This window comes from Littorina saxatilis, linkage group LG2, assembly GCF_037325665.1.
Source record: "Littorina saxatilis isolate snail1 linkage group LG2, US_GU_Lsax_2.0, whole genome shotgun sequence".
Classification (NCBI taxonomy): domain Eukaryota; kingdom Metazoa; phylum Mollusca; class Gastropoda; order Littorinimorpha; family Littorinidae; genus Littorina; species Littorina saxatilis.
In genome coordinates, this window is record NC_090246.1 from 5,856,799 (window position 1) to 5,882,161 (window position 25,363).

General features: G+C 39.1%; 2 long non-coding RNA genes across 2 annotated transcripts; both read right to left on the reverse strand.

Moving 5' to 3' along the window:
• Nucleotides 1-422: 422 nt before the first annotated feature.
• LOC138955667 (uncharacterized) lies at nucleotides 423-2,201 on the reverse strand. Its single transcript, XR_011452324.1, has 2 exons — nucleotides 1,972-2,201; nucleotides 423-906 (listed from the first exon to the last, which is right to left on the reverse strand). It is a non-coding gene; the product is annotated as an uncharacterized lncRNA (long non-coding RNA).
• Nucleotides 2,202-19,712: 17,511 nt separating this feature from the next.
• LOC138958069 (uncharacterized) lies at nucleotides 19,713-23,821 on the reverse strand. The gene is made up of 3 exons (XR_011453280.1): nucleotides 23,011-23,821; nucleotides 21,932-22,096; nucleotides 19,713-20,624 (listed from the first exon to the last, which is right to left on the reverse strand). It is a non-coding gene; the product is annotated as an uncharacterized lncRNA (long non-coding RNA).
• Between the last annotated feature and the right edge of the window lie 1,542 nt (nucleotides 23,822-25,363).

Below are 25,363 nucleotides of genomic sequence, written 5' to 3' on the forward strand. Positions count from 1 at the left end.
AACTCTCATGTCAAATTTCATAAAGATCGGTCCAGTAGTTTAGTCTGAATCGCTCTACACACACACACAGACACACACACACACACATACACCACGACCCTCGTCTCGATTCCCCCCTCTACGTTAAAATATTTAGTCAAAACTTGACTAAATATAAAAAGGAGAAAACAAGAAAAATATGAGCTGACTTTTCTTGAACAGTGGAAGCCTAACTGCATGAATCATTATGTTAGCTGCGCAGTCGACTGTAACCAATTGACTAAACTTAGTCATTATAATTCAGCTTTAATCACATTTATTGTAAAAAAAAGAAAAAAAGTTTGATCAAAACATCAGCCAGGTCCTTCGGGACATCAATAATGACGTGACGAGAGATTTTTTTTTTTTTTTTTTTTATTTTTTTAGACTTGCCAAGCACATCATTGTGGGGCTTTTAATCAATAACATGCATCCGTCTACAATTTATCATCATTCATCCATCAACATTTATAATAGATATGTTTGGCAAGTATACACAACACACAGCATTAGGACATAACAGACAGACGGACATATAGCATACCGTTCTCCTACAAGTAAGGCCGGAGCTTAACATAGCATGCAGATTACAATACTTGACATTATGGACGTATTACCTGCTTAATAATAATACAGTCAGTTAATAATACCGTCAAACAAAGACAAAAAAAGAAAAGAAACAAACAAAAATCAAAGCCAAAACACATATATATCATCACATCTCTGCACAACCTAGCGTACTACCTAACCAACTCTTCATATGGGGACCATAATTCTACAAATTTGGTAATGTTACCAGATTTGAAACTGGAATATTTTTCTATTTCAAATCTGTATTTCAAATTTCTTAGAAATATTTCTAACAGTGGCCTTGTCTCTTGTAACTTACTGTCACGTTTCACTATATCACATAAGGTGATTATGAAACGGTTAGTTACTTCTAACTAACTAACCACACCACGATCCACTCTCGCAGTCATACAATTAAATAGAATCAACAAAAGTATAAGTTTCAGACGCCTGTTTATGTAATAACCCGCCACCTCCCTCGAGACTTCACTCAAAATATGTTCTTTTACGTTCAAAACGTAAAACCAATGGTCACTGACAAAATGCCAGTTAGAATATAGAAAATTATAGTAACACGCTGATCCCGTGTAAAGTTAGGAAAATAAATTATAGCTGTCTGTCAAAGAACGCTGGTTAAAGCAGGTATCACACCCTCACGTTGTTACCACTCAACAGAAATCACAAATATAAAAGGATGACTTGGTGGAAAAAGGCGCAATAGCACGGTGCACTTAGCTTTCTGCTACGAGTGGACGTCCCGTAAATAGTTCTTCCCCACTACTGCTTCGTCGATTGGAGTGCCGGTTGGCGTGGAACGAAGCAGGGAATCGTGGGGAAGTCAGGCGCCTCACTCCACTGCTGGAAATAAAGGGTGGTCCTGTAGGTGACGTCACTGCCTGCCGGAAGACCCCTGCAGACGGTGACGGCCTCTCCGGTTATCCCAGCAGCAGTAGCAGAAAAACAGCAACAGCGATGACCCGGTTACAGCATATAGCGATGACCCGTAGTCGGCAGTCACGTAGCGTAGAAAAACGCAGCAGACAATAGTAGGTAGAAAGGCTGCAACAAAAAGCATCGGTGCACTAAACATGCCACGCAACCCTTTACCCTCCACCATCAAACACGTCACCTTTACATATTTCATAGAGCACGTGGGCCTGTACAAACGAACTTTTACAACAACAAATCAGCTATTCCCCTTCCTTCTCTCCATATCTGCAAAAACCATATACCGATTAGTATTTTAGCGTCACAAAGAGAAATCATCCCCGTGAAATCCGTGCAACACAAAAATATCCGTGTTTGTTCTGCGCTGTCAGCAAAACCCACCCGTTGTCAGAAAGCACAGGCGCTTTCTTGATCCATGTCACCTAATCGTGACACTTACTCTTATAAATATAAAACTTTGCAAACAAAATGATAAAATCCAAAACCACATCTACCTTAACATTGTTCATACACCCAAACAAAATAAATTCTTCTGTAAAAAGAACATTTGCGCGGTAAATACCACTTCTGTTTAACAGTTCTTCCAAGTCAGTCCAAAATTTCCGACTAAGCGGGCAGTACCAAAATATATGTGAAATTGTTTCATTTTCAATTTTACAAAAGGCTCAAAGGGGACTGTCAAGATATTTTTCTATCAGGCTTTGCGTATGGCCAAAATGACCTGTATTTTTTTTTTTCAAAAAGGATAGAGGACATTTATTTTCTTTCAGGTTCTAAGATAATGGTTTTGAGCCGCAAGCAAGTTTCTAAGAATGACTGAGAAGTAAGAAATGTTACCTTAGACTGCAACGGTGACAGAGACTGGGTCTCCAGCATGGCCCGTGAGAGGGGAAAGGCGCATTGAAATAAAATCCGCTAAGTAAAGGTCGTGTCTGTATCGTGTCTGTATCGTGTCTTTGTGTTATTAGCAACTCGATGTGGTGCCAAAAGTAACACATCCATTTTTGTGTAAAATGAAAATGGACAATAATGTGTTCTTATCTTATCTTATCTTATTTTGTCTTATCTTATGTTGATTCTTTTTTTAAATGCAAGTAGTCTTTGATATCATCATCGATCGAAACGTTAGTTTGTGACGGGCGCTGTGGCGGGGTGGTAAGACGTCGGCCTCTTAATCGGAAGGTCGAGGGTTCGAATCCCGGCCGCGGCCGCCTGGTGGGTTAAGTGTGGAGATTTTTCCGATCTCCCAGGTCAACTTATGTGCAGACCTGCTAGTGGCTTATCCCCCTTCGTGTGTACACGCAAGTACAAGACCAAGTGCGCACGGAAAAGATCCTGTAATCCACGTCAGAGTTCGGTGGGTTATAGAAACACGAAAATATCCAGCATGCTTCCTCCGAAAGCGGCGTATGGCTGCCTTAATGGCGGGGTAAAAACGGTCATACACGTAAAATTCCACTCGTGCAAAAACACGAGTGTACGTGGGAGTTTCAGCCCACGAACCCAGAAGAAGAAAGAAACGTTAGTTTGAGGCTTTTGGTTAACATTACTTATAGAGCAAGATGAAAACACATATCTCACCATCGTCGCTTTTTTTCGTTTGTTAATTTCGTAATTTAAAATAAAGAAGAAATAAAAACGGAAAAAAAAAGAAAATAAGCTTTTGTTAAAAACAAAATCAACTGATTCTACACACACACACACACACACACACACACACACACACACACACGCACACACACACACACACACACACACACACACACACACACACACACACACACACACACACACACACACACACACACACACATCATACCATTGGTTTTTGTATTCATCCAATTAGAATGATTGTCCGGTGCCGCCTGTTTTGGCCTGTCAGTCCCAGAGGCGATCCGTTAAAAAGTCCCGAGACATTTGTGGACCACTTTGCGTACGGCCAATGCGACCTCTGCCATTTTTCACACGCGTAGAGACTTGGGACTTTTTGTCTTTGACATTGACCGGGAATGTTGTTCGGATTTAGTTTCTTCGGCAAATGTACCCAACCTTAATGTACAGGATCTATTTCAGTGACGTTTCCTTTGAGTTTACATGATTGGACGCTTATTTTCCATAAGCTTACTATCCCGAAGAAGGCAGTTACGTGCCGAAATATTGATTATAGATATAAACGTACCTAACCTGGTTACTGGTGTGCTTTCTTTTTATTTAAATGATTGGACGCTTATAAATTTGCACCTTGCACAACAATGCGTTTTAACCGGCCTCCGACGTCATAATTATGGTCACGAAGGAAAATCAAATGTTCAAGCGATATATCAAATTTGCCATAACGCTGGTCAAACCTCCCTTTACTGCAGGCTATTCGTGAAGGAGCGCCATAAGTTGATAAGACACTTTGAAAACAAAGCAAGAAAGTTGTCAACAGTCAAAGTTTCCTCAATGTTTAGAAGGTGACAGCGTATTTGTTGAGGTCCGACATATCTTGCCATCACTATTTGGTTGTAAAGCAGAACGTGGCAACATCGTGAGTAGATAAACACAGGCTTGTCACGATCCTACTATCTGATTTAAGTTCTACAAGAAAGAGAAATAAAATCTATTGACAAGTCTCGCTGTCGTCTGCAAGTCTGTCTTTTCGGTTATTTCCCTTGGAACCTGGATTCCAGAGACTACAAAAAAAAGGCATACGTCTTTTCCGGCTTGGTGCGACGTTGATACTTGTCAGTCTGAACTTGGGAGTCCAAGACTAATGAGTTTGTTCACCGGGCTCCCATATTGTCTCCCTCACAACACTGAAGAGCCAAAGCTGTCAATAAGATTGTCTCCCCTATCAGTCGCTGCAGGGGAACTACTTTTTTAAGGGTTTTAGCGTGAGACAAATAACGTGAGGAAAGTCATTCAGATTTGCAAGGACCTCGTTAGCAATGCCAATGATGGCCTGCATCGAATAAACATTTTCAAAATGCCTGGAATAGTGGGGCTCCTATGTTGCAAAATCAATCATTTCATGTGACAAACACCAAATTCGGCATACATATAATTATAGTTTTATGTGCTTAACAAAACCTGATACAGAGCCACCGCAAAAAATAAAAAAAATTGGTAGTTTTTATAACAAAGTTCAAAATGGCCGCCAGTAAAAACGGTTGGGTATGTTAGGCATATTTCATTTCATGTGACAAACACCAAATTTGGTATAAATGTATGGTTTTATGTGCTTAACACAACCTGACACAGAGGAACCGAGAAAAATTTAAAAATCAGTAGTTTAAAAAAAAATCAAAATGGCCGTCTGTGAAAAAGGTATTCAGGCGTATTTGATGCTACAAGTCATTTTCTTGCAATAGAAACTAACAGAAACAATTGTTAAAACCTAACAATACATTTATACATGATCAATGGTGCAGCGATTGGTTGGACGGGGTGGGTGGCAGGGTTGAAGAATCGTTGGCTTACCTAACCTGTGCCAACAAAAAACTATCGCAAAAATGTTCGTACCAAAACGAAAACATGTATTCCTGTGCCATTGTATTCAATTTGTCTATGCTATTAAGGGCACACAACGTGGCTATCTGGAACTCTTTTAATGTAAAAGATTGAATTTACATGGGTTATGTGACCGTCGCCTAAATAAGTACCCCAAAAATCAAATTGATAAAAATGAAAGGTATCAGTTCAAACAAGTAAAGGTGGCCTAAATATGATTGATTTGGGTGACTTTCAAAAATCCTTTGTACTTGGATGGTTTTCGAAATTACTGCAACCAAACGAAGAAGCTTGGAAAAGTATTCCACTCAGTATGTTCTCCAAACTCGGAAAAAATCTATGCTGCTTTCAAGCAAACGTCAAACCAGCCTTATTTAAAGGGTTGGGGTTGATTACAAACAAGTTCTGGAAAAGCGTTTTAGAATGTTGGCTTGACAACCATGAAAAGATATTACCATGCGTGCAAAAAATGACCCAGCTGGAGAATTTATGCCTATGGAATAACTCTCTAATTGCTTATCGTGGCAAGACAATGTTTCTACGTGATTGGGTTACATCTGATATATGCTATGTGAAGGATTTATACGAGAATAATATGTTTTTACCATTTCACAGGATTTGTGAAAGAGTTGGGCATAAACCAACAAGACTATTTGAATATGGGGCAATTCGCACAGCAATAGCATCCCTTTTCTTGAAGATGAATGATAATGGAACACAAGCTATGAAGGTAATGGATTATCAAAAAATAAGTACATTTAAACCCAGGCAGTTTCGTAAATTAATGGTAGACGCTTATCAAACTGAGACTATTGCAGTCAGTTTCTGGAAAAGAAAGATGGGAATTGAAATAAACAAGGACATTTGGCAGATAGCAAGCAACGCATCAAAAGAAGTAAGATTGAGACTGCTACACTGGAAAATAACTCATAACATTTATCCAACGAACATTATATTGTATAAAATGGGCATTGCTGAGAGTATTAGTTGTACACATTGTACAGAAGAGACAGATTATATCGAACATTTCTTTTATTATTGTAGAAAAATAAGCAAAGTGTGGAATCTTGTTGAAGAAGCCTTCTTCACCGCTTGTTCAAAAAGAATTCATGTTGATGTGCGGGATGCCCTATTTGGCCTAGTTAAAAGGAATTCTATTTCATCCGCTGAAGCAAACTATGTCAATTTGCTGATCTTGTATTTTGCGGATGTATTTTTGAAAGAGTTAAGTTTAAGAAAAATAATTGACTTGTGACTCGCATATATGTTGCTATCTGTGAAATTGAAATAAAGAAACGTTAGGTAACAAAAGGAGAAATGATGACGGAAGAAAATATAGGACAAAATGTATAAAAAAAAATTTAAAAAAATAGGTGGAGAGAGAGAAGATAGAACGAGAGGAGACAGTGAGAGAAAGAAAGAGAGAGAGAGAGAGAGAGAGAGAGAGAGAGAGAGAGAGAGAGAGAGAGAGAGAGAGAGAGACTTAGACTTAGACTTAGAACATTTTATTCACATAAAAGGTAGACATTTTAGGCCATAGGCTTAATCTTACAATGTGCCCTTTACATTCACACAAACACATATTCACGCGTGCGCCCGACTAGAATCATAGAAACATCAAACATACAGTAATAATAAATGAGAAAAGTAGTAGAAAATACATGAATGGAACATTAATAAAGCAATTACAGAATGGAACATTAATTACGCAATCACACTTGCGCACTCACACGCAGACGCACAAGGAGGAACACATATAGTACTAATAATAATATACACACAACTAAGTGCCATTCAACAAGCACACAGTGAGCCTACCAAGACAGGTAGATTTAGCATTATGTAGGCATGCAGCAGTCAATATTTCAGAGTAATAAAATAATTATAATTAACAAAGCTAGCTACAATACCGGCAGCGTAACTTATGAAGACCTCAGTATGTGTTTCCTGAGGGAGGTTTTGAATGCGTTCAATGAACGGCACGTTTGTACATTCGAAGGAAGAGAGTTCCACAGTGAAGGTCCCACAAAAGCAAAGCTAGTTTTGTATAGATCTATGCGAGTCCTTGGTAATATATATATAGATTTGTTTGACACAGCGCTCGGAAGCTTTAGTCAAGAATGCATTTAGGTATGGTGGGGCCAGCTCATTGAGCGCCTTGTACATTAGAATTAAGATGTTGTAATCAAGCTGCTGTTGAAGTGGAAGAATATTGGCTACCTTCAACTTTTCTGACGTGGACAGATAAGGATTGGTTACAATAAGCTTAGCACCTCTTCTGTGCAAGGAGTTTAGTTTTTTCATTATATTTTCACTGGCACCGCACCATACAGTGGAGGCATAATTAATATATATATGATAGACAGTGTGCCACGTAAAACATTTTCAGTCCCTCCTTGTCTACAAAGGGTTTTAGTTTAGATAAGAGATGGAGATTGCTTGACAGCTTTTTACAGATATTCTTAACGTGTATGTTCCACCTAAGCTCCTGGTCAACTTCAATTCCTAGTACTCTGTGTGATGAAACCTGTTCTATAGGATCTGAGTGCAGTTTTAAGTTGAGGAGAAGGGGCGCTCTCTGATGTTTCTGTCTAGATGTGACTACCATACTGCTGGATTTTTTGGGATGCAGGGTCATTTTGTTGTTACTACACCACTGTTCAACGTCGTTGATTCCCTGCTGAAGGTCAGCCTCCACTTGAACTATTTTTTTGGACGATGAGTGAAGAGAGCTATCATCAGCAAAAAGCTCACAAGATACATTTTTATTCGTAATATGCAAAGGTAGGTCGTTTATGAAGATACTAGAGAGAGAGAGAGAGAGAGAGAGAGAGAGAGAGAGATTGGCAGACTATCGGAGAAAGAGACCGACAGAGTATGGGGGAGAGGAGAGAGAGAGAGAGAGAGAGAGAGAGAGAGAGAGAGAGAGAGAGAGAGAGAGAGAGAGAGAGAGAGAGAGAGAGAGAGAGAGAGAGGGAGAGAGAGAGAGAGAGAGAGAGAGAGAAGGAAAAAAAAAAAAAAAAAAAGTTCAAAAGTCAACGAAAATGCATAATAGGCATAACTTGGCAACTTTTGCTTTTGATGAGAACATCAAATTGATTATCTATTCAGAACAAGATGTTTTATTGTCATATCTTACATATTTCTATAGTGTTGTGCCATTGTTATTGATCACATGAGCAGTAAAAACCGGAGGTTTCTACATCAACTTCAAAGCTAACACCAAGTCAAACTTGAAAGGCTATCATAACAGAAAGCATTAAATTTCAGCAATGACTTGGTGGATTGCTTTTAAACTTTCAGCATCATATACAAGACATACTTTGGGTCAACTTTTGTATCGTTATAACAAGAACATTTGTTTACATATAATGCATTCTTTCAGAACATGTTTTTACAAAGTTTACAATTCATATGCTTGTCGGCTTACATTAAATCAATTGTTCTTCTTCGCACGCATACACTCATACAGGCAAAAGATTGATATAAATTCTGCCACAGTGTCATTTCATTATGACTATAAGTGTACATTTGCTAGTCCTGTAAACCTGATTGACGTCTTTTGAATGATTGCTGTCCTACAGCGATGCCCCTTCATGCGTAATACTGAGAGGCACTGAGCGATAACTGCTGTGGATAGAGAAAAGTTTGAACGTTGCTTTCGTTCTCATGCGTTTACAGGACATGCACATCTCCGCCAGTGGCCATACACAAAGGAAACTGTGACAGTACTTGAAACAATCATAATATATGCGAAGTCAAAAATATTTTTGATGTAAGTCAAAAAACCTGTGACGGTTTTTAAAACAATTTTTGGAAGATTCAAAACAGTACTCGAACTACGTCTCATATGTAGACATACATTCCTGAAAGTGTTGAAGCAATCCACTTGGTCATTGCTAAAATACATGGATTTTAGTAGGGTATCCCTCACAATTGACAATACAAAATCTCTCATTTATTAATGAGATAAACACATACATCAGTAGGAATAATGACATAACACTAAAAAGTATTCATCCTGTTGTGGATAGAAGTTGTGCCTCATGAATTTTTCTTGACTTTTTAATGGGTACCTTAAGTTGTAGTCACATCCCCTTTGTCACGTCAACGGTCAAGGGTACCCTTATTTGGGCGGCGGTCATGTGACCCCTGTAACTAAATCTTCTTTTATCTGAAAGATGTGCCATTTGTGAGAGCCTTTACTGGCATAGAAAGTTTGAATAAAATGATACGGGAATGAATGTTTGAGTTGGGGTACGAAAATGGGTGCAATAATATTTTTACACAGTTTAATTTGCTGATTTTCACAGGCATGCAAGCACAGCTGCAGAGAGCAGAGCTCTTCAGTCCTTCTTTGCAGCATTTGCAGCGTTTTGTTGTACAGCACTTCCACACTTCATGCGTTCTCGGCACATGCTGGATACCTCTTGAAGGCTCGTCCAAAATAACTCCCACTTTCCAGCCTTGGACTGCCAGCCCCACAATTGGTGTTGGGTTGTTTGCCTGATTGTATATTTACTGACGTAGTCTAATTGGTAGATTGCTCTTCTCAAACTCATGTCCTGCAACAGCACGTTACTTGTAAGGGTGTTTTGGGGAATTTGGCAGCGCTTTTGACTGAAGAGGTACCTTCTAGCACTGTTCACACCCAGGAAGTTTGGTTTTGTCCTGCAGAAGTACCACAAAATGCTCTTGAACTGACCTGTCAGTAGTACTCAGCTCTCAAAGAAGAGCAGACAACCTGAGGAAAGATTGAGTGATGTCTACTAATGCATGCCATACTTGTCAAGCCCCCAATACCACACCGTATACCGTGGTTGCACTAGCCAAATCTGTCCGAAGCCGTTGCACGGCGTATTTGTCTGTCCGAAGGGAGACACGCGACGTAAGTTTCTGCACAAAATCACCTGTAATTCCTCACAAATGACATATCACAAAACTACCGTTTGTACTTTGGCCTAAGGTGTCAAAGCATCATGATTCATATCATCGATTTGTTTCATTGCTTCAATGTGTTTGTGAACGTTGGCCTTCAAGTATTTACACATTTCAAGCGCATTATGTGCACATTTTGACTTTCCGCAGTTACTAGGGAAATTCAAGCACATGAGAAAGGCTACACGCGATTGTAATGTGATCTATGGTCATTTCTTGACATCTGGGTCAGATGGTATGATTTAAAGTGGTGCAGGAGCGTCATATTTCATGAATCTGTAAAGACATTCAAAGATTTGTCGGTTGCGCATCTCCGAAGTGGCTGGTTGCGCATCTCCGAAGTTTTAGCTTTGTTTCGGTTGCGCACCGCCGAAGCATTTTGCCTACATTATGCTAAATGAAATTAATAATGTTGATCGTCAGCGCCCGCCCCAATTTTTGGGGCCGCCCGGAGGATTTTTTTATTTTTGTGTGTGTGTGATTTTCATGTTCCAAAGTGACATTTTCGCATCTGACAAGGCATGCACATGAATTCAGTGCAATGTTGTGTGTGCGTGCGTGTGTGTGTGTGTGTGTATGTGTGTGTGTGTGTGTGTGTGTGTGTGTGTTGTGTTGTGTGTGTGTGAATTTTTCCGTGTGAGCATTTGTCCTGTGAGCAATTGTCATACAACCACAAAATGCAACAAAACTTGCTACGGTTAACCGTGGACAATTTGTTATGCGTCTTAGAGGAAAAAGTGTGTTTTGGGGCTTGACCAAACAGGATTTTTAAGGATAACGGGCTTGTGTGGTTTTCATATGATTTAGCTTCATAACTTATTGTTAGCAAAACGTCAATATGGACTGGGTGGCCGAGTGGTAACGCACTTGCGCTCGGAAGCGAGAGGTTGCGAGTTCGACCCTGAGTCAGGGCGTTAGCAGTTTTCTCCCCCATTTCCTAACCTAGGTGGTGGGTTCAAGTGCTAGTCTTTCGGATGAGACGAAAAACCGAGGTCCCTTCGTGTACACTACATTGGGGTGTGCACGTTAAAGATCCCACGATTAACAAAAGGGTCTTTCCTGGCAAAATTGTATAGGCATAGATAAAAATGTCCACCAAAATACCCGTGTGACTTGGAATAATAGGCCGTGAAAAGTAGGATACGCGCCGAAATGGCTGCGATCTGCTGGCCGATGTGAATGCGTGATGTATTGTGTAAAAAATTCCATCTCACACGGCATAAATAAATCCCTGCGCCTTGAATATGTGCGCGATATAAATTGCATAAAATAAAAAAATAAAAAATGAATAAATAAATCCCTGCGCTTACAACTGTACCCACGGAATACGCGCGATATAAGCCTCATATTGATTGATTGATTGATTGATTGAATATACCTGAGCCTGCCCAGATCGTTTGGCCGTCTGGACAGCCAACCGCTATTCATTTGCTATGCACCTAAGAGCAACATTTGGTTTATTTCACCTCTTGAAATAGAATCCTGAAGGGAAAAATGCTGACGCGATTTTTCCCCGATTTTTAAAAATAGAATTATACAGTAATGATTACGAACAAAGTGTTATTTCTAAACACACTAACACTCTTTCCTTCATAATCGTGTTTGGTCAAGCCTAATAAACGACTTTTTGCTCTTAGCCATATAAGACTCCTGTAGAGAGAGAGAGAGAGAGAGAGACAGAGACAGAGACAGAGACAGATGAGAGATGAGAGAGAGAGAAAGAGAGAGAGAGAGAGAGAGAGAGAGAGAGAGAGAGAGAGAGAGAGAGAGAGAGAGAGAGAGAGAGAGAGATCAAATCAAATCAAATCAAATTTTATTTTTCGAGGGTTGTGGCATAAGCAATACAACGAGCTTTTTTTCAACCAGCCCTCGCCCAGAGAGGGGACTAATCTAATCACATATTTACACGGATATTAACGTAGAAAAAAAATAGAAAAAACAACAACATATGAATATTTACACATTACATATTATACACAAATATAAAGCGTCGTATATGTAACGTAGTGAAAACAATGCTAAATACACATGCATGAGTAAATGTGTTATTAAAGCTTTGAGTGTTTTTGTGTGGATATAATGAACACTGATGCTTTGGACAAATGAAAATATAACTAAACGAAGTCTTCCATCACTGTGATTTTTCGTAATTTAACATTAAATACAATGAAAGGTGTTTTTTGAAAGTATTGAGACTCATTGGGACTCTCACAAATTCCGGGAGAGAATTCCACAGGACGCTACCAGAATAGGCTAAGCTTGATTTGAAGAGATCTATCCTTGGAATTGGGACGTTAAACTTTCGGTTTGGTTTGACTTTAAAGTTTGCGACGAAAGTTCGTGGTGCACGGCCGGAAAGTATTTTGTGAAGGAGCACGCCTTCATTTAATTTAAATCTTTCTTTTAATGGGAGAATCTTAAGTTTCTTATAATCATCAAATACAAGACTGGATTGTTTCAGTAAAATTAGTTTCAGCGCTCGCCTATGTAAACTAAACAATGGTTTTAAAATATTAGCACTGGCAGAGTCCCAGATGGTTGAGCAATAATCTGTGATGGTTTGTATATATGCGTTAAAGTATAATAACCTTGAGTGCTGATCAAGAAAGTGTTTAATTCTATTTAACTGATATATTTTTCTCGACATTGTTTTACATACCGACCGAACATGATGGGCCCAAGACAAATTATTATCGATATTTACTCCCAAAACTTTATGATCTCCTACCTCCTCTATTGCGTCGTTACCAATGAATATGGAATGAGGATTGTTTCGTATGTTTTGTCTCTTTTGTCTTGTTGTTATTAACATGTATTTGGTCTTTTTAGGGTGAAGACTCATGTGGTTATACTCCGTCCAATGAATGAGATCATCTACACTGTTCTGCAACGATGAATAAACTTTGTCTAATTTTTTATCAGTAGTGTGTAGGGTCGTATCGTCAGCAAAGAGTTCGCAGTCATCATTAATACTAAGAGGAAGATCATTAATATACAGGGAAAAGAGTAGTGGTCCAAGGACAGAACCCTGGGGAACCCCGTATAACACAGGTCTTTTGCTGGATACGGTTGAATTAACGCAGACAGACTGCTCTCGCCCGGCTAAGAAAGAGGAGAGCAGGCATAAGGTTTGGGGTGACATTCTATATTCAACTAATTTTCTTAATAGTAATTCATGATTAATAACGTCGAAAGCTTTAGCAAAATCGACGAATAGGACACCACAGAGTTGATTATTATTAATGCTACTAAGCCAACTTTCAAGAAGGTTTGTTAATGCTGTGTGGCACGAATGATTTTCTCTAAAACCTGACTGGTTGGAATGTATAAGATCGTATTTCTTCAAATGAGTGGTCAAGTGTGTAAATATGTGTTTTTCAAGTGGTTTTGATAAAACAGGAAGAATTGAGATTGGTCTGTAATTGGCGGGGTCAGAAGAACTACCTGATTTAAATAGCGGGATTACTTTCGCCTCCTTTAATTTGGTGGGAAAGTAGGATTTGTCAAGGCACAAATTATAAACATATGTAAGGGATTCTGCAATAAAAGGGGCAGACAACTTCAGAATTTTCCCATCAAGATTATCCAAACCCCGAGTACCTGTTTGTTTTAAGCACAACAGATAATGGAAGACTTCGCTAACAGATAGCAGAGGAATGTCTAAATTATGGGTAATATTTTTTGAATCACAAAACTGTTTCAACCTGTCCAGATTATTCTGTTTCGATCTATCAGTTGTAATTATTTTGTCAACAATAGAAGTAAAATGAATGTTCAGATCATTCAGAGAGAGAGAGAGAGAGAGAGAGAGAGAGAGAGAGAGAGAGAGAGAGAGAGAGAGAGAGAGGAGAGAGAGAGAGAGAGAGAGAGAGAGAGAGAGAGAGAGAGAGAGAGAGAGAGAGAGAGTATATAATGTGTACACCCAATCGGCACAGACAAACAGATGATTTTCCATGCCAATTTGGAACATACCCAGAGGCGGACACAAATAGATTCCTGTTTATTTCTTTGAAATATCTTCGGCGGTGTGCAACCGATTGCTTCGGGGGTGTGCAACCAGAAAAACAGAGAGACTTCGGAGATGCGCAACCGACAAATCTTTGAATGTCTTCACAGATTCATGAAATATGACGCTCCTGCACCACTTTAAATCATACCATCTGACCCAGATGTCAAGAAATGACCATAGATCACATTACAATCGTGTGTAGCCTTTCTCATGTGCTTGAATTTCCCTAGTAACTGCGGAAAGTCAAAATGTGCACATAATGCGCTTGAAATGTGTAAATACTTGAAGGCCAACGTTCACAAACACATTGAAGCAATGAAACAAATCGATGATATGATGCTATGACACCTTAGGCCAAAGTATAGCAAGAATCGACATGACGCATACCATGTATACCAAGAATCGACATGACGCATACCATGTATACCAAGAATCAACATGACGCATACCATGTATACCAAGAATCGACATGACGCATATATACCATGTATACCAAAAATCGACATGACGCATACCATGTATACCAAGAATCGACATGACGCATACCATGTATACCAAGAATCGACATGACGCATATATACCATGTATACCAAGAATCGACATGACGCATACCATGTATACCAAGAATCGACATGACACATACCATGTATACCAAGAATCGACATGACACATACCATGTATACCAAGAATCGACATGACGCATACCATGTATACCAAGAATCGACATGACACATACCATGTATAGCAAGAATCGACATGACGCATACCATGTATAGCAAGAATCGACATGACGCATACCATGTATACCAAGAATCGACATGACGCATACCATGTATACCAAGAATCGACATGACGCATACCATGCATACCAAGAATCGACATGACGCATATATACCATGTATACCAAGAATCGACATGACGCATACCATGTATACCAAGAATCGACATGACGCATACCATGTATACCAAGAATCGACATGACACATACCATGTATACCAAGAATCGACATGACGCATACCATGTATACCAAGAATCGACATGACACATACCATGTATACCAAGAATCGACATGACGCATACCATGTATACCAAGAATCGACATGACGCATATATACCATGTATACCAAGAATCGACATGACGCATACCATGTATACCAAGAATCGACATGACGCATACCATGTATACCAAGAATCGACATGACGCATATATACCATGTATACCAAGAATCGACATGACGCATACCATGTATACCAAGAATCGACATGACGCATATATACCATGTATACCAAGAATCGACATGACGCATACCATGTATACCAAGAATCGACATGACGCATACCATGTATACCAAGAATCAACATGACGCATACCATGTATACCAAGAATCAACATGACGCATACCATGTATACCAAGAATCGACATGACGCATACCATGTATACCAAGAATCGACATGACGCATATATACCATGCATACCAAGAATCGACATGACGCATACCATGTATACCAAGAATCGACATGACGCATACCATGTATACCAAGAATCGACATGACGCATACCATGTATACCAAGAATCGACATGACGCATACCATGTATACCAAGAATCGACATGACGCATACCATGTATACCAAGAATCGACATGACGCATATACCATGTATACCAAGAATCGACATGACGCATACCATGTATACCAAGAATCGACATGACGCATACCATGTATACCAAGAATCGACATGACGCACACCATGTATACCAAGAATCGACATGACGCATACCATGCATACCAAGAATCGACATGACGCATACCATGTATAGCAAGAATCGACATGACGCATACCATGTATACCAAGAATCGACATGACGCATACCATGTATACCAAGAATCGACATGACGCATACCATGTATACCAAGAATCGACATGACGCATACCATGTATACCAAGACTCGACATGACGCATACCATGTATACCAAGAATCGACATGACGCATACCATGTATACCAAGAATCGACATGACGCATACCATGTATAGCAAGAATCGACATGACGCATACCATGTATACCAAGAATCGACATGACGCATACCATGTATACCAAGAAGCGACATCATGACAGCTGTCTGTGCAGGGTGGGCATTTCGTGATGAATTAATTCCGCAAATTGACACTAATTGGTTTAAAGAAATTCATTAAAACAAATCCTGCTCTCCTCATTGGTCTGAACTACGCCTGCAGTACATAATCAAAAAACAAGAAAGGTAAGTTGTTGGAACGTTGTTATTGACACAATATACCATACGTTACAATCACACATATTTCGACCCAACGGTCTTTTAAGTGAACAGACAAACAAATATTCACACACAACTTATCTTGATAGAATCAGTTTTCGCCCACTCGCCAGGAAGCCGAGGGAATGAATCCTGTCGAGTGGCCAAAAACATGATTCTATCAAGATTTTGTGTGAATATTTGTTTATCTGTTCACTTAAAAGACCGTTGGGTCGTAATATCTGTGATTGTAACGTAATTGTGTCAATAACAACGTTCTAACAACTTACCTTTCTTGGTTTTTGATTCTGAATTTTGGAACGTTGGCAGTCTCTTTACACCCCCGGTATAGGGGTGTGTATAGGATTCGGTCGATGTGTTTGTTTGTGTGTTTGTGTTCGCATATAGATCTCAAGAATGAACGGACCGATCGTCACCAAACTTGGTGAACAGGTTCTATACATTCCTGAGACGGTCCTTACAAAAATTGGGACCAGTCAAACACACGGTTAGGGAGTTATTGGTGGATTAAGATTCTACAAGGACTTATAGAGGGACATATTAATGGTCAAAGGGAAATAACCTTCTCAGTTGGTGGCAGTGAGAATGGTTATTTCCCTTTGACGGGGGTGTTTTTCCTACCTCGGAGGAATTTCTTGTTGTTTTTGGATTTGCCTTCAGTACATGTTTTTCCTCTTCTAGTCCATCATTCAACCACCTCACAACTGACGATCAGCTCTCATGCGCCACGGTTATCCCTCCGTTCGAGCTCATAGCAAGAAACAGCCTGGCTGCTTGCTGCGCGGAGTCGGGAGTTTTGGTTAGTGACAGTTGAAGATTGAAACAGGTGTCAGTTAATTTAAAAAAGAAAAAAAGAAGGAAAGAAAATTGCTCCTCTGCACCGATTACAGGATGGGATTTATTGTATCGACTGTAATAGAATCCGAGTTTTAAGGAACATTCTGCCTTTCATTGAGGTATGAATAGTTTTTCACAGAGAATACGATGGATGGTGAATCACCTTAGCACCCTCTGGGTCCTGGAGACGAGAAACAACAATACACAAACAAACCAAAGCAAGCCACAAGGTGCTCGCGATTGAACATTCAACAATCTTATCCCTCTGAGAATTTAACCCCACGAACTGTAATCCTCAGTACACGCCTCTCCTCATCTTGTTCCTTTGCCCATACTTAATCTAACACTCGCATCTCTCATGAAGCCAAGCGAACCGCAGAGTATTCGCGATAAAATGATGAAAGGTCTTATCCCTTTCAGAATGTGAGCCCAGAAGACCTTCAGTCCGAGAGGCTACACTCGTAGTACTAACCCAGCCAGCAAAATTTTGCGCAGCGAATGCGTGTCGCAGTCGCCAAACTCTGCGTAACAACTGCACTGGACGCATGCGTAACGCGCGCGATTTTGCAAAGCGAAATACATGCGTGACACACTCGTTTTCCCTCAGATTACGCAGACCATACGCACCTCCAGCGCACGCTTATTTGACACCAAGACAAATTCGCACTCTCCACGCAGACGTCACGATTGCTTTACGCATTCTCACGCTATTAACGCGCTCTCCACGCAGACGACACGATTGCTTTACGCATTTAACGCGCTCTTGACGCAGATGTCCTGATCATCTTACGCACTCTCCACGCAGATGTCACGAATTATTGACGCATTCTCAGGCATTACGCGCTTTTTACGCTCTCTTCACGCAGATGTCACAATTGCTGTACGCATTCTCACGCATTTGACGCACTCTCCACGCAGATGTCACAATTGCTTTACGCATTCTCACGCATTTGACGCACTCTCCACGCAGATGTCACGATTGACCTACACAATTTTACGCAGACCACACAACCGCTTTACGCACTCACAAACAAATAATGGGCAGTGCACAACATTGTATTGATCCAGAAAGACAAAGGTCAAGCGTGCAGGTTCGATAACAGAGATGATCATAATTTCTAAAACAAAAATGCAGTCAAATAAATTGATTAAAACAAAGGAGAGATTTGAATCTCGCTTATTGCCATTGTGACTTCCAGGTTTTAATTTCACTGCATTTTGACATACCAGCAGCACGGAAACAAAAATGATCAAAATACTATTCAAAGCAGAATTCAAATTGGCAGAACAAAGAATAAATAGAACAAAACCCTGATAGTCATCATCGATACGCCGTAGTACATGCAGTGAAGAATCCAGTATAACTTATAAGAGAGAATTTTGATGTACACTCGTCACTATATCACATTGATGTAAACAAATAAATAAATAATTGGCACAGCCTAGGCATAGGCAGCAGTGAGTTGTATCAACATGTTTGAATACAGAACAGCAACAAAAAGAGAAAAAAAGTTCTACAAGCCAGCTAATAGTTGAACTTCAGATTACTAATATATCACAAACAAACACTTAGTTAATGCCCATTCTCCAGGGATCGAAATCCAGTCAATGTACACCAAACTAGGATAACACATACATTTAGAATCTATCACGACTGCATAAAACATTGGTATGCAATTCACAAAGCAAGGAACTTGAAACATGAACATTGACATTAAACATACATATGTGCCCCACACACATTTCGGACAAGGCAGCTGAACGAAATTCAGATGTGGATGGAGCACAAAATAATTAGATGGGGCGGCGTGAAAGCATACTGGGACAAGGAACAAGCAAGAGAAAGAGGATAAGAAGATAAAAGGAAGAACAAACCGAAGAATAAGAAAGAAAACAAACAAAATAAGAGAAGGAGAGAGAAAAAAAAAAAGGGAAAAAAAAAAAAGGGAAAAAAAGGGAGACAATCATATGAATGTGTACCATTTAAATAAAAGAAATTAAAAAAATTACTTTTAAAAAGGAGACATTTCAGGTTTTGATTTGAAGTGTGTTAACATATTCACATATACCAGTAACTTTGCATGGAAAAAAAAAGTTCACAATGATTTGAAGCAAATTCAAATGCCAGAGAAAAAACAGAACAAAACCCTGATGTCATCATTGATAATCAGTGGTACGTTCAGTGAAGAAAAAACAATTGACACAACCTAGACATGGGCAGCAGTGAGTTATCAAGTTTCACTACACAAAAGTAACAACTACAATAATGAAACAAAAGGTAAAATGCCAGCTAATAGTCAAAATTCAGAACAATGATATCAAAAAGAAACACTTATTCAATGCCCCTTCTCCACTGATATGTATAAGCACACCAACATGAGATAAACTCATAAATTAAAAAAAAAAACATGACATAAAACTCATAAATTAAAAAAACCTTATCAGACTGCGTAAAACATAGGTTTGCCATCTCAAAATGGATGTAAAACACGCAGCTTACTCACAAAATGATAGACAAGTCTCCAGCGGCCAGCTGCTCAGCAAACAAAATAAGGTGGCGAGGATCAATATAATTGAAATGCATTTTTTTTGCTGTTTCGGAGAGAACTTTGCTTCATTTACCTTACACTGCCTGCATTCAAGGGCTACATTTTTATCAGGTGCACCAAGACTTACATCTATAGAAATCCAATCATAACGGTTTTAACAGCAACAAAAAAAAAGTATATTTCTAGTCTCGGTTCTAAATTCTCAACTCAACTCCAAAAAATAATAAAGAACAACAAAAACCCGCATCATGCATTGTCTCCTTCAAGCTGCCTAGGTTGTTTGCGTTCGACTCCCATAAATGACAAGGAATTGTTAAAACCTTTTCTTTCTATTTGTTCACTTTTTGTTTTCTTCTTTTCTGAACTCTTTATACTTGTATTTTATTCATTTTAATTTAGCCTGAAGGTTTGAGTCGTGTATTAAAAATCGAATATAGTGTGTAAGTGCCCTTGAACAGCTTTTCCAGAATCATGTATTCTATATTTTTAGTATGGGATACCCACAAGAAAAGTTCAAATGCATCCATGCGTCTCCACTGATAGTAATGGTAGTTGAGCACTTCCAGTTTAGTCTTCTGTCGTTCTGACACAACCTAAAAGGGTACATCATGTCTGAACATCATCTGTAGAAGAGTGTGAAGTTTAAAGCTTAGCTTAAATAATGTCCAACAAAACCCCAGACTCTTCTGTACATTACCCATCAGCCACACAGACCTGAACTGTGAAATACAATTACTCACTAGCAATTTCTCAGGCGAGTCAAATCTTACATTCATCAAATTTTTGCAACTAGCATTGTAAATAAGCCTACAGAGATTACAAAGTTCAATTACTGCAAACCAAATCATGAAGGCTCTTCCATGGCCTGTTGTCTCTTTCTTTTATCACAGGCTTCCAAAAACCAGTCTTGAACGGCCGTCTTCAAGGTCTTGACCTGTGGCACCCGTACAGCTTCACGGAACAGCCTCTGCATGACAAAACAAAAAATAACATGAGCTTAGATCATCAAACAACTATCACTGATTTGAGAAAAGTCTCAAGTTTATTTCCTGACGCCTGTAAACTTGCTAAAAATCATACAGACACACAAACTTGCATACACACCATACGCTTTTACAACACACCAACTATACTTGAGTTAGGAAATTACAACACATTGTAATCCTTGTAGAAGAGAAGTAAAAAAAATACCTACCCTAATATTTGTTTTAACCCTTTCGCTGCCAATCAAAACTTGGGTATGTGCATTCCTGACTGCCAGGGAATATTGGAGTTCGGGGTGTAATAATTCACAAAAAAATCTAGCTTCAAACTGGCAGTAGGTAGGTAAGTAAAACCTATGTTGTTTTTAAAGGAAATTGAACCAAGAATCTGTTTTTAGTGTCTAATCATGGAAATGATAATTAGTTTGGCTTATAATGATGTTTAAATATGAACTTTTGAAAAATCAGCCCGGCGCATCTTCCGGTGCCTGTGGATCAAACACAGGTGGCTGTTTTGCTCGCTCCAAGAAAGGATTATAATCACTGTCATCTACCTGTTTCCAACGAATTGTCCGAAAGAAGATCTCCCCCTTCCCCTGTCAGTATCCATAATCATTTGCACCGCCTGTAGCGTCAGTCCGGCTTTGTTTTTCCCTACTAGGGCCCGGTCGACAGTCACTGTTAGCCATTTTGACGAGTCAAGATTTCTCTCCCATACCCTGTCGACAAGGCCGAAAATAGCCTTCAAACGCAAAACCGCGTCACCATTTATGTTTATTCATGAGAATGAGGTATCCTACCAAGCCATTGGCTGCTATTTGTGTGTCAGCAGTGACGTAGCATTTCTGGAAAATCCCGGTTTACCCATCCTAAGGCGCTGCGGCTGCACAAGCGCATGACTGGTATACCCGTCATAAGGCAGTCAAGTGGTTAAAGTTACCTTTACTATGACTTTTTCTTTGGGGGCCTTCGGAAATTCATAATACATGTACTGTGACGTGCAGACGCATATGTGACGACATCATACCGTTTGCTAACATCCTTATTTCGTATGTAGTCGAAAATCCATGACACTGACAAATGAGCTCAGGAACTTGGCTTCTAGCAATTTAATGTTAAGCGTAAAAGCTTTGACAACTATCATTCACATGTGAAACATGGCAAATTTAAAATTGATTCCAAAGAACAAAATTTGAGACAGAAATAACTTGTTGTACGTTTTGTAGACATGGATTTTATCTTCTTCCTAAAAGGACCAGGATGATTTTACAAATTATGAAAAACAACTCACTGTCGATGGCTTTTAGTCGCAGCGTACACCATGGTCTCTTTCCCTGCCCTCCCCCAGAGCCCCCTGTCAGCAACCGTGTAGCCTATGGAACACCTTCGTCATCACAGCATCAGTAGTCGTCTTTAGTTCATGTCCACCAACCACACCGAGCTCATGGTCATGGATCTGAAACAAACAAAACAAGCCAACTGAATTCCAAAAATCAAATATTCAGACAGCTCTTCTTCACATACAAACAATTCAATCTGGAAGCATCATACTGTCACCTGGAACAAAAAATCAATAATCGCACTTGCTTTAAAAAAAAAAGTTTTCAGAAGAGCAAATGGTGATTGAGTGTAGCATTGTCATAAAATGTAATCACACACCTCAGGTGACCTGCATCAATCATTCAATACTATCTCACAAATCTTCATTTGGAAAGCACAAACATAGTTAGAAGAGAGCGTCAACCGTGATACTATTCAGTGTGGACAATTTTTTTCTGACCCATAATCCGATGCCTACACAAAGTGAGAATCAGAACTCACAAGAAGGCACTGTTGCATGTTTGTGATTATTTGCTTGAGTGTAGCACTTGCAATTTTGAACTTGAGGAAACAGCGTAGCAATTTCTGTTACATCCCTGAAAACCTAGCAGATGGCAGCTCTGGCCACAGAGCAATATTTGCATTATTTCTCACAGATGCAATGATCACAGAAAACAAAGTGGTGCATGCATTTTTCGCACCCCACTTGAGAAAAAGAGGCCCATCATTGTGCGTACCCATAAGCATAGTTTTATCATCAAAATGTGTTGGTTAAATTCACAAATGTGACCAATATGCATAAACCTTGCATGAATTCCCAGGATAATGGGAAACTGGTCATGACTGAGAACTGATGAACAGTTAAGATACACCCGTGAACCGTGATGACATCTGGCATCCTCCAAAAAGCACACACTCAAGGTAACATTTAAAGCCTAAAGAGCGTCTAACAATAACATGTCACTCTCACAAGATCTTGCTACAGTTATCTGGGGAAAATAGCACAGGCATGACTGGTCTGCTTCAACAATAGCATTCAAAGCCACCTACCAGTGATCACTCCTTCGACAGATCCATCATGTGCCTTCAACATCTTCCACACTCAACAGTAAAAAGATGACTCCATCGAACAGTAGCACAGGCTGGCCGCCACAGGCTCTGGCTCCACCATGATTCTTTGGCGACCAATTACTAAATTAGTCGCATCAGGTCCATCTGCTCCTGTAGAACCTTCTCCAGCAGCAAGAACTGATGTTTATCTTGCCGCTCTGCTCTGCTCGTAGTCTTGTGTCCGCTGAATGGAAGAAAAGAAGAACAAAAAGTCATTTACATGAAGCAATACATATTTTAGACAATCTGTCGGCCTGAAAAGAAACCATCAGCACTAAAAAACAATCTGAGCAAATGTTCAAAGTAAACGTGACATCTCTATATTTTTGAATTCAGGAGAAGATGAGGAATATATATATTGCAATCAATTTTTAAAGGGGCATACAGAGTGGCATTTGATGGGGTAAAAAGATGTAGGAGATGAAAATTTTTGTGTGTATTTACTTCAAGCAGATTTTTTTTTTTTTTTTTTTTTTTTAGACAGAAGAACAAACACACACTAAAAATCCTTGTTTAAAGTTGAACTGACCTTAACTTTTCCTCCAAACACTAGAACTTTTTGTATTCATTCAAAAATATTCATCAAAAAGGTTAAATTTTAAATTCAATTTTGCAGACTTTGGATGAAAAGTTACTCTTCTCTGGCATCCCGCGGACACAGTTCACACTTTCTCATCAATGAGATGCCTGTGTTAATTAAAAACAAACATCAATAAAACTATTAAAATAAAATAAAAATTTAAATATAAAAATAAAATCGACCAACCGCCCCCACCCGATTTTTTTTCCCTTTGCTGGAAACAATACATTTGTTTCACTAAAACAGTAAAAGAGATCAGCTGAATTTGTTTGACACATCTGGTTATAACTAAAAGAATAAAACACAAAATAAGCCAAAGTCACAGAACAAAAAGACGCTGTCAGTGTCACTATCAATGACTCTGAATGAGACACTCATTGCTATCGAGCCATACCTGTTCATCTTCACCTTGCCGGGACGGAACGACAGTCTGCGTTACTGGCATCGGTGGCGGTGTTAAGGTCACTGTCCATCTCAGCTTTCTTCACCTTCAGTTCAAACAAGCAGTGAGCACCGTCATACTCAAGTCAAAGCTTTCTGAAAAAATAAATACTTGGAAGTTAAATAGGATCACATTGATTCCCAAACCTAACAGTAACAGTAACACGCAAACATCAAAACTGGAATATTAATTATTAAATATAAGCATCTCAATTTCACTAAATTAGTATATTTATTTTCTCTGTGATGTATTTTTTATTTTTATTTCAAAAAAATCTGTTTTTCAACTTTATCACTGCACACGCTGACACAGCCTCTGCCTGCCTCTCTAGTCTATGCATGCCTCGGGAACAAGGGTAATTTTTCTCTTTTCCGAGACTCAGACACAGAATATTCCACTATGACTATGAGTCTATGTCAGTATGCGGAACTGAAAGTTGAACAGATCTGTGGAAAAATAAAAAGATACAAATAAAAAAAAACCAGATATATGAAGAGCCTATTAGTATTACTACTAAAGCTCCTGACAACTGCTGCCGCAATGACTCGACCAGATTAGGAACCAACCAAAGTTCACCAAGAAACAGACAATGAGACATAAAATGATAAACGAAAATTCAGTTTTTATGGTGCCGTGAGCGACCCGCGAATCGGGATTCGGATGGTATTTTCACTCTTCCACAACTCCTTAAAAACAAACCACTGCATCAATCAACTTTATGTTTTTGGAAAAGTTAGTTCATTCATCCATCTTTCAGACAAAACAAACATGAATGAATAAAACAGTGTTCTTCTAGGCGAAAAAAAAATCGAAAGTGTGAGAAATTCTCTCTGCCATAAAACTCGGAAGCCGAAGCCGCGAGCTATCAAAAATTCAAATTCCCAAATCTTTCCTTCAGTTGATCAACTTACCTATTCTTGAAAGAAGTCAATCTTCATTTCAGAGAGAAGGATAAGATTACCTTGCATCCAATAAGCAAGTCAAAAATACAAGTCAATATGAAGAAAAAGCAAAAAAACGCCGATACAATGTGGATTTGACAGACTTCTTGCCAACAGGAAGTTGGAGATTGTCTGAAGTAGGTCTGACAGACAAGGGAAATAACTTCAATAAATTGCTCTTTTCAGTCAAGGTAACTGTCTCCCCTGAAATTGAACTTTCATAGAGATTTTCTTCCAAAGCAAAATAAAATAAAATGAAAATATGCTGAGAACAAATTTTATGTAACCATTAACATCAGCCTTTATTTTGAGTAGATAATTAGTTTCAAA